Raw genomic sequence first — 11,109 nt, forward strand, 5'->3', positions numbered from 1 at the left:
TCTTCAACACTCACACTCCCTTGTCTAAGCCTTTGGAGCTTATCCATAAGCTCCCATTCATAGTAGGAGGGAATGTGCCTCTTCCTAAGGGCACTCTTAAGATCATTCCAATACTCTACTGGAGGATCCCCATAAATCCTTCGTTCCCGAACAAGGGAAGTCCACCAATGGAGAGCATACCTTTGAAAGCTAAGGGTAGCCAATGGAACTTTTCTCTCTTCGCTAATATGATGGCAAGCAATGAGTTGTTCAACCTTCATTTCCCAATCTAAGTAGGCCTCAACATTATCTTTTCCATGGAAATATGGGAGGCTAATGTTAACCTCTTGAGGCCTTCTATCCTTTTCTCTTCTTTGGGAGTGATGTTTAGTATGTGAACTATGGCGCCCTCTATAATAGTCACTAAGTTCTTAACTTAAACTCTTGCAAGAGTCATGACTACTATAAGAGGCATGTTTTTCTCTTTTCATTTCTTTCATTATTTTTCTTCTTTCTTCCTCTCTTATTTTCTCTCTTTCATCTTGACTTATTTCTTCTAATCTTTTTTTACCTTTTTCTTTTCTCTCTTGTTTTTCTTTCCACAACTTAAGGGATCTCAACTCATCTAATATCTTAAACAAGGGGTCCTTAGAAGTAGAACCCTCACCATTAACACTAGATGAAGAATGAAGACTCGTGTTGGTTCCTAAGTTATGGTTCTTTCTTGTTGGGGGTTTGAAAACAAAAGGTAAAAGAAACTATGGTTAAAACTAGCCAAAATAAACACTAAAAGAGGTGTTAAAGATAAGGTAAAAACTAATTGGTAAAAGGCAAGCTATCTAGGCGGTTTGACAATGGAGGGTAAAGGAAATAAGCTATGAAAGTAAGCAAGAAATTAAAATGCAAGAAATGCAAACTAGGTGGATCCTAAGAGTGTTTGGATGATCTATTTAAGGTTCCCAACAAAACACTCACTATCCTAAGGGAAAATTGCCACTTAAAATTATTACACACAAATGGAAGTAGGGTGACCTATTGGAGGCTCCCAACTTACTTCCAATGAATGGCCTTTTTGTTACAAAATTTGGAAGCAAAGCAAATTGCCAATTACAAAATTACAAAAAAAAAAGTCCTCAATTGTGGTGGCTATTCTCTCTTTGGTGTTTCACTCAATTTGGAGTGCTTCTTAGTCCAATAGCTCTTAAGGTGGTTGGCCCCTTGCTTCTTGACTCAAATTCTTCAAGGTATGGCACCAATCCTCCTTTCCAATTCTCTATATGGCAACTCAAAAGCAAGGAAACAAAGAGACAAGCTATAACCAAAGACCCAAAAAAAAAATGAAATGAAAGCTAAACCAATAGAGTTTTAACAAGACAAATTTTCAAGGATTATTCAACAATTAAAGCAATGAAAAGCACCCAAAAGCAAGCTAGGACTCAAAGAGAAACCTAGAATGGCTCTAGAGTAGAGTAGAAAAACTAAAAAAAAGACTCAGGAAACCTCTAGTTTTGGCACTTGTTTTCACAATAATTTTCAATTGAAATTTCAGAACTAGGATTGGTGTAAAATAGGCACCAATTATAGAACAAATTTTGAGCCAAAACAACAAGCACACTTCCCTTTCACTTTTTTTTTCCTGGACACTGATTTTTCAGCCGACTTGTGTGATTTTTCTTATTTTTTTCCTTTATTCCAAATCCATTGGTTCTTTTTTCATAATTTTGGTCCAGATGTCTAGAAAATTCAGTAAAACGTTCAGCTCAAAACACGTAGTGACCAATTCCCAATAATTTATACAAATTCATATGTTCAAGCTGCCAGCATAACAATTTCAACCTAGAAATCAAGAGTAGTGTTTATGTTGCTTAAGGCTTGGATAGTTACAATTTGTGTTTGCTTATGCTCAATTATCTTGAATAACACAATTAAAGAGAGATTAAGACTTATTTTGATTCCCAAATCCAGCCATAACTCAGCACCACAACTCAACTTCATCATAGGCGTCATGCAGGAAACTTAGAAAACAAAAGAAAGAGTTCAACAACAAGACTACTTCTAGGAATTAATTTAGAACATGTTATGAACTAAATAACATGCATGAATTATACTCAAAATTCCAAAGATAGGCTAAGAATGACAAGAATACATGAACAAATGTATCTATAATTCAATAAACAAAATCAAAATTCAACACAAACTTAGAACATAATGTGACAATTACTATGACTAAACATGACTCTAAGACAACATGGATTAAGTGATTTGCACTTAGATTTTTGTGTTTTTTTTCTAATCAATATTTTGGAAGAAAATTTAGATCTAAAGGTTCAGCACAAGAATATTATGAATGAAAAATTATAGAACCTAAAATCAACACAAAAACATGATTCAAGAGTAGATCTACAAAATTTGAACCATAGAAATGCAAGAACAAGTGTAGATCTAAGATTTAATCGGTTTATCTTTTTTTAATCTACTCTAAACAGCACCAAACCACAAGACAGTGGAGGATATACATGGAGAATAAGATGAAGAATAAGGAATTAAAGAGAATTCACCGGACACAAAGATAAAGGAAGCAAGAGAACATCACCTAGATGAAGATGCTCTGATACCACATGATGTAAGCTCCACTGGAGCTTGTAGGCCTAGAATCTTCTTCATCAATGGATTCCTTTGCTTCTTGGAAGATGAATGGCAGCGGAATGGAGAAGGAAGAGAGAGAGGAGACGCCACTTCAAGGAGAAGATGAGTCTAGAAGAAGCTCATCACCATAGGAGGCCATGGATAAGAGCTTGGAGGAAGAAGGAGATGAATGAAGGGAGAGGAAGAGAAGAGCACGAAATTTTGTGCTCTAAAAGAGCTCTGAAATCTGAAGTTTAATATTCAAATGATCAAAGTTGAAAAAAATGCACACACATGACCTCTATTTATAGCCTAAGTGTCACACAAAATTGGAGGGAAATTTGAATTTCAATTCAAATTTCACTTGAATTTGAAATTGAATTTGTGGAGCCAAACTTTGGAGCCAAAATTTCACTAATTATAATTAGTGAATTTTATTTATGGTTCAGCCCACTAATCCAAGATCAATTCTAAGATTCTCCACTAAGTGTGCTTAGGTGTCATGAGGCATGTAAAGCATGAAGGACATGCACAAAGTGTGATTATATGATGTGGCAATGAGGTGTAGTAAGCAAATGCTCACCTCCCTCTCTAAAATTTAATTGGATTGGGCTTCTACCAATTCAATTAAATTTTATTTCCCAACACACACATCAAATATTCACTTAGTGCATGTGAAATTACAAAACTACCTCTAATACAAAAACTAGTCTAGGTGCCCTAAAATACAAGGGCTGAAAAATCCTATATTTCTAGGGTACCCTACCTACATTATGGAGCCCTAAATACAAGGATCAAATATAATGACATCCTAGTCTAATATGTACAAAGATAATTGGACCCAACCTTGGCCCATGGGCTCAGAAATCTACCCTGAGGTTCATGAGAACCCTAGGGCCTTCTTCAGTAGCTCTAGCCCAATCTTCTTGGAGCCTCTTGCTCATGGCTCTAGTGATTGGTCGCTTCCTAAGGATGACTGCATCATCTTGGAATAGCGAGAAGCAAGCATGTGTTGCCTTATCTATTGTTAAGGCTAAGTACATTGTTGCAGAAAGCTATTGTGCACAGATAATGTGGCTTAAACAATAACTTTCTTATTTTGGATTTCATTTAGAACTCATTCCTTTAAGATGCGATAACACTAGTGCCATTAGTCTCACCAAAAATCCTATCATGCATTCTAGGACAAAACATATATAGATTAGGCATCATTTCATTAGGGATCATATTTCCAAGGGTGATTGTGATATAGAGTTTGTTGATACATACTCACAACTAACTTATATCTTCACCAAACCTTTAGCAAGGGATAGGTTCTTCCACCTTCATATTGAACTTGGCATCCTAAGTGAGTCTAATCTCACTTGAGCCAATTAGGGAGTACTGATTCATGTACATATGCATTTACATTTGTTTACTTGTTTTTATGTACATGTGATTTGCATTTTTGAACATTTAACATTCATAAAAAACATTTTGCATGTTTAATTCTTAAAAAAAATATTTAGCATGCATGATAATCGATTAGCATATCTTGTAATCGATTATATATAGTCAATGCTGATATCTAAGCTCTCTAGGTAAACCTATAATCGATTACCACTCTGGGCAATCGATTATCTCAAGTGAAGACAAAAAGTCTAACTCTCTGTTTGAACTTGTAATCAATTACCACTTTGGGTAGTAGATTACCAGGCATCTGAAATGTTTTTGAAACTAAAAAGGCATTTCCCCTATTCTTTTTAAACCTTACCTAAACCAAGAAAGTTCTAACTTTCTATTTCAGCCCTATTTTCGAAACTTAAGAGAGTATCCTTGTTAGCCTTCAACCTTCTAAACACCTAAACCTCTATTTCTGCCTTCAACCTTAACCTCCATTAATAGCAGAGAAGAAGAACAAAAGGATGAAGAGCATTGGGCACAAACCCATAGCCCCCATAACAAAGAAGGAAAAGGAACGAGCAAAGAGTGGTTGATCGAGGCCGTACCCGAATCAAATAAACATTAAAATGCAGTAACTAGTAAGTGATCCTAGGTCATTTCCCAACGAGCAATGATACACCAAATGTTCATAACAAATATTAGGAGAATAGTAACAAATGGGGGGGGGGTTGTTTGCTTTTGTAAATTAAACAGCGAATAGATATGAATTAGAAAATATCATAATTAAAATACGTTGCTTCCCCTTGATTCACAAGCAAGTCTCTTATCCTAGGTTACAAGAGTTTATCCTTATTCAGTTCAACCACTTAATCCAACCCTAAATTAAATTTCTAAGCGAAATTTAACATAAGGCATTCATTATGTGATTAAGCAACACATACACCAATTACTCATAAACGATCATTAAGCATGAACGTAAATTAAGCGCAGAGAAAATTAATCAAGCACTAAGCATGCATGAATTAATAGCAACAAATTCAAAGTAATTAGTGAAGGGGAAAAAATGAACAGAATTTAATAGTAATAATAGAACCTCAAAGAGAACTGTGCTTGATCCTCAAGAGAAAACAACGCTGGGGACTTAGCCTTCCATTAATCAATAAATAACGAAATTATAGATTGAAGAACGAAATTTTATTGTTGAAACGGAGAGTAAAAGCTGAAATTGCAAAACGAAAATAATGTCTAAAAGAAGAAAAGCCTAAAACTAAAAACGAAAATAGGAGAGAAAGAAGAGAGAGAGCTTCAACTAGAACCTTGGTGCTATTATATAGTTTTCCAGCCCCAAAGCTTACAAATCTGTTTTAAATCCAAGCCCATAAATAAAATAAAATCAAACCTAGATAAGATAAGATAAGATAAGATCTAGATGAAATAATATCTAGATGAGATCAAATCTAAATAATATCTAGATAAGATAAAGTCTAGATAAGATAAAATTTTGTAGAATAAAATAGTCTGCCCTCTTCAAGTCCAACCCCAATTCTGGATTCAAGCCTAATGCTTCATTAATTCTTGAAATTAGATTAAAAACATCAAATTAGCTGAATGGGCCCAAATAATAAAACTGCCTAATTAATTTGACAATTAAGATTAATCAGTACTTAAAATGGTGCAAAAAGGGTTAAGAAATATGAGAAAATAATGGCACATCAGTGGTCCTTTAGGTAAAGGAAAACGCATTGCACATTCTCCCTTAGCTCCTACTACTCCAAAGGCAACCCCTTGGTTTTCTAAAGAGCACTATGAGCCTTCTTACAAGTTCAGCTATGTGAAGAAAGAGATTATTCAACCGAAGTTCCTCAATTTGGCTTGGCTTAGAAGTGAAGGTTTTGCATTTCCTGAGTTGATAGGGTACCATGGGTTGAAGAAACTAGTAGAGATGAAGGGCACCTACTACACTAGCCTGGTAAAAGTTTTCTACACCAAAATTCATAATGATGATTGTCATACCCTAATTTTGTTCGGGGATTATTATTTGATGATATACAACCTTTGATTGGCCGCTTCGAGATACTTGGCACCCTTTGTTGCACAATATGTGAAGTCCCGAGACGTGCCAAAAATCAAAAGGAAGCAGGCTTACGCGATCCGTGAAAATTCCGTAATGTGACGGGAATCGAAAGGAGGTGTTTTTCGCAATCCGTGAGTTTTCGTAACTTCTTCGAAAGCTAAAAAAGAGTAAATACATAATCCATAAGGATTCGTAACCTTGCGGAAGGAAAATAAGTATCGTTACGAAATTCGTAAAGTTTCGTAACGTTACGGAAAAAGAATTACCAAAAAAAGGTAAATGGGAGGTGCATTTAGTAAAAAGGGGGGGTACAAATAGCAATCAAGCCCACTTGGGCCTTCCAGATTCTTCCTCCAGAAGGCTGTTGCTTCTGGAGGAAGCAACCTTGCTCGCCTGGGCGAGCTGGGTGGCAAGCTCCTCCCCTATTTTGCTATAAATAGGGGCAGGAGTGAAGAGGGAAGGGGTTCAGCCTTCTTGGCACTTCTTATTCTCTCGAAATTGCTGAGGAAAATTGTTTCCGTGAAGAAAATCCAAGTCAAGGCGCTTTACGTAACGTTCCCGTAATGTTTCCATGAGTAATTACGCGAAGATTTTCAACCGTTCTTCGACATTCATCGTTTGTTCTTCGTTTTCTTCAGTCTAAAACTGGTAAGTATCCCAAACCGAACTTTTCAATTCATTCTATGTACCCGTGGTGGTCCACATTTTGTTTCATGTATTTTTATTCTCGTTTTCATTCGCTTTCTGTACCCCCTTTTGACGTGCTTCAGTCATTTATTTAAGTCATTTCTCGCCTAATCAAAAAATAAAATAAATTTCCATTGATCATTTGAATTGTATCATCCGTTAATTTCGGTTAAAATGAATTCCGACCGTTCGGTCGTGCCGTAACCACGTTGGAAATAAAAAAAAAGGTAAAATAATAATATAATAATAAAAAATATCTTTTAGTAAAATGAAGGGAAAAAATCAATCGGACGTTTTCACTTTGGGATTTCTCATTCTTAATTGGATTGACTAATAACTAAAGTGAAACTAAGGCTAAAATCAACTCGCCTAGTCAAGCTTGTCCACAAAAAAATAGGGTTTGAAAGTTTATCATTTCAGTTTCTTACCAAGTAAAAAGGATCATTTTTAAGGTCCAACGCCTTAAAAATGATCACAAATTCAAGTAAAAAGAAATCGTGTGATTCAACCTTAAGAAAGAAATACGTAGGTCTGATTTCCTCTCCAAAGGAGGGTACGTAGGAGCAAAAGCCCCGCTTTTGTCGACCTCAAAAAATAAAAAGAAATAAAAGTTAAGGTAATACAATTTCCACAATTCTAAAAAATAGGTTGTTGTCCTTTGAGACAAACGTGAGAGGTGCTAATACCTTCCTCAAACGTAAATACAACTCCCGAACTTAGAATTTTCATTTTGACCGGTTTCCTTCAGTTTTCCCGACGTTTTCCACAAATAAACATTGGTGGCGACTTCGCGCATCTTTCCTCCTTTGGAAAGCGCACCCGTGAGCCTCGCCTCGCTCGCCCGCAAAAGGACATGTTGCGACAGTTGGCGACTCCACTGGGGACTTTTTGTGAGTTAGGCCTATTTTAAAGAATTGTGGAATTGTGAAACTTTGTGTGTGCCTTTGCCGAACTATGTAAAATGTAAATAACTGTTGTCTATTTCACATTCTTTACACTGCATTCTAAGCACCCACGGGTTTGAGTGAAAAAGGGGCCCTATACCCGGGTTCATGGGAATTTAAGGAGTGGTGATGAATCTATGATCATGCTAGGTCTCCGACTTGCTTGATAATAGTGAAGCCTTGTCTAGAGCTTTCTCTCTTTATAATATGTTGTCGCTGGTATTCCATACCGCCACAATATTATTATCTTGAGTGATGATACCTCTAGAAAACAATTGTGTGAGTTATGAATCATTGGGAGTAGTTATTAGAGACCCCTAGATACTATCCTGTAGGTCCCTAAAATAGGGGCACAGAGCAAACACGTTGTGTGCCGCATGCATGTAGTCCTAAATGTCATATACGCCTTTGCTTGTAATTATTTATGGATATTGTCGTACTCTGTGCATCCCCTGTTGCGCTTTTGCTCATCTGCATCATGCCATCACACATGCGTTGTATGTGGGTCTCGTCTTTGGTCGTGGGAAGTCGAAAGATCCATATCGTCTTCTTAACTACACACATGGGGCACTGCGCCCCCAAATGCGCAATAAGGAGAGATGATTTTCCGGGCTCTCGTGTTCGTAAATGCATTCATATCATGCACCGCATAAACATCTCTTCAGCATCATAATGAACATATCGTTCCTGCATTTGTCCGTTATCACATTCCCATTTTGCATGAGTCATTGCATCATCATGCATATGCGTTCAACATACTTTTTGTTCTACATGTTTGCTCATACATGATCCTTGTATTTTCCTCTACAAAACAAAAACAAAAAAAAAAGGAAGCATGAAAATTCATGATGCATTCTTAGTTGCATGTGTTAGGTACCATGAGCCAACCATGTTGGGATCATAAACCCATTTCTAAAATTAAAAAAAAAAACACAAACAACAAAACAAAATGATTGAGCATGGTACCTAATGCGTGGTTGATTAAGAAAGGATGTCTCTTCGGGCATCTCAATCTCATAATTACATTTTCCATGCATAGCATGCGTATTCTCGAGTCTTTCATCCCTATGAAATGTTGTTGAAGTATTGGCGATCAAAATTGCCATTCTCTGGGTTATGGGGTTTGTAACGACCCGCATCGTCGCTACAGTATCCACACTCTAATATTTGATAATTTCAATTTTTATAAAAAGAACTCCCTTAATTTTTTATTATGAAAATAGAAGTGATTTTGTCACAACATAAATTCATCCAACAACACGCCATTACTTAAGTGAATATGCATAATTACATAGAAACAATAATTCGGTACAGTCATACACATAACGAAAATTAAATATGTTCATATATATATAATTAAAATTCCAGTTTTACATCTTTAACTCAACAAAATAAAACTTAAAAAACCAACTACGGAGGAGTTGAACACAACTCTCTCCCAAAATAACGCCAACGTCATCACGTCGGCTCGGCGGCTCCTCACCAGAATCTTACTCGCTACACCCTGCCACTGTCATTCTGCTCCCACGAACAAGGTTCGTGATCATCACAGGTATCAACCACACGATACAAAATTGCAAGGGTGAGTTTATTATAAAAGAACCAATACCAATTCCAAATAACCACAATTAGCAAGGAACATAGGCAAACATGATAAGCATACACAACAATCATTATTCAACACTCATATCCAACAAATATTCATCATTCACATCCAATGATTACTCATCATCCATCCATGGACCCAATCAAGACTGCACAAAATGATGCATGCACCTGACTCAACACTCATATGCAATGTGGTACGTACCAACAACAACCAAATATCAGAAAATAGCCTAAGCGTGTCCACACAACACTCTCACTTAGGGAACTGTGCTGAGTTTGTCGAGACCACCCGGTTGTGCACGTAACAGCCCCCCTCCCATAGGTGATCAGCATGGGAGCCCAAAGGTGTTCCCTACCAGGTCAAAAGTAAATGCCAAAGACCATGGACCAATTAAAGCACCTAAGCATCCCCTCAGGAATGCTTATATTCTCTAACCACGCTAGTTACCCACGTCTGGGCAATCCGACAAGGTCAGTGCACTCTACCCCCCATGACATACACTTCATACGATGTATGATCATGGCCAAAAGCTAGTGCCAAAGACCCTGGAAGGTCAGTGCACAGTGCCCCCCCACGATCATACACAACATCCAACGTATGAACGTGGCCAAAAGCTAGTGCCAAAGACCCTAAAAGGTCAGTGCACAGTGCCCCCCACAAACATACACAACATGCACATGCCAATGCATTTCCCACATCAATGAACAAACCGTATTTCCATGTCATTCACAACATAAATATCATCTCATCTCAATGACGTTATCAACAACAACAACAACCTCATTTCATATTCACATATTCATCAATAATAACAATTCATGTTGACATGGTCTTTATTAACAATGTCATCTCAAATCAATATCATCATAATCATCATTATCATCACATATCAATTAAAATCCTCAATAGCAACATCAATAACAATTCAAACAAACACAACAATATCATTTCCACACGCACAGCCTTCAAACAGCCAAAACAATATCATTCATCACAATATATATATCGCATCCCATTAGTTAAAACGTAATTTTCTTTGAAGAAAAATCAGCATGCACAGGGACAGGCAGATATCCTCAGAGCTAGGTTCCCTGACCCTAACTATGGTGTTAAAATGGTAAATTTTATAATAAACTCCCCTTACCTATAGTGAGCTACCCCACGGATTCCTCGTCGCGTCACTTGAAGATTCCTTTTTGTCCTTGCTTGTCGATTCCACACAAGCCTCTACCATGCCAAAATGAAGGAGACTTAGTATGGATTTAAGAAAACAAAGCTAGTAACAGTGCTCTGGGTCAAACACCCACATCACTACATGAAAGAGCTGAGAGTATTTCGGGTTTTACAAAGGAACGTAATTTGGAAATTCTGACCACGCCAATGTGACCGGGGTTCAGTGTAGGTTACGAAAATAACATGCATTTCATGAAAGGATAATGTTTACAAAGTCTCTTTCTCTAAGGTTTTTCAAAGGAAGCATAAGACATGCAATGGCGGTTGCAAAGTTATAAAAGATGCAAAGACAAGATGAAACTAACAAGAAACAAGCATAGAACCATGGTTACCTCGAAAGAAAACGAAAGATTAGATTAGGGTTTTCGTTCTCTACCGAAACCGCAAGCCAAGTTGGAAACTCTGCTTCGATTGAAGGGTTCCTCTCGGTGTGGGTTTTCAATGGAGAACAATGATGGTTTGTGGTGGCTAATGGTGGATGTGGGTGATGGAGAAAGTACTTGGAACTTTAGAAATGGATTTGGAAGAAAGAAAGAAGAAGAAATGGCATTTTTCCTAAGCTACAAGAAAGCAAA

The 11,109-nt window shown here is 37.0% G+C and overlaps 1 long non-coding RNA gene across 1 annotated transcript; it reads right to left on the reverse strand.

The window, feature by feature from the left end:
* Window positions 1–9,164: 9,164 nt before the first annotated feature.
* On the reverse strand, window positions 9,165–10,885 carry LOC114416783. Its single transcript, XR_003667569.1, has 3 exons — window positions 10,867–10,885; window positions 10,446–10,528; window positions 9,165–9,210 (listed from the first exon to the last, which is right to left on the reverse strand). It is a non-coding gene; the product is annotated as an uncharacterized LOC114416783 (long non-coding RNA).
* Window positions 10,886–11,109: the final 224 nt, after the last annotated feature.

This window comes from Glycine soja, chromosome 6 (assembly GCF_004193775.1).
Source record: "Glycine soja cultivar W05 chromosome 6, ASM419377v2, whole genome shotgun sequence".
Taxonomy (NCBI): Eukaryota; Viridiplantae; Streptophyta; class Magnoliopsida; order Fabales; family Fabaceae; genus Glycine; species Glycine soja.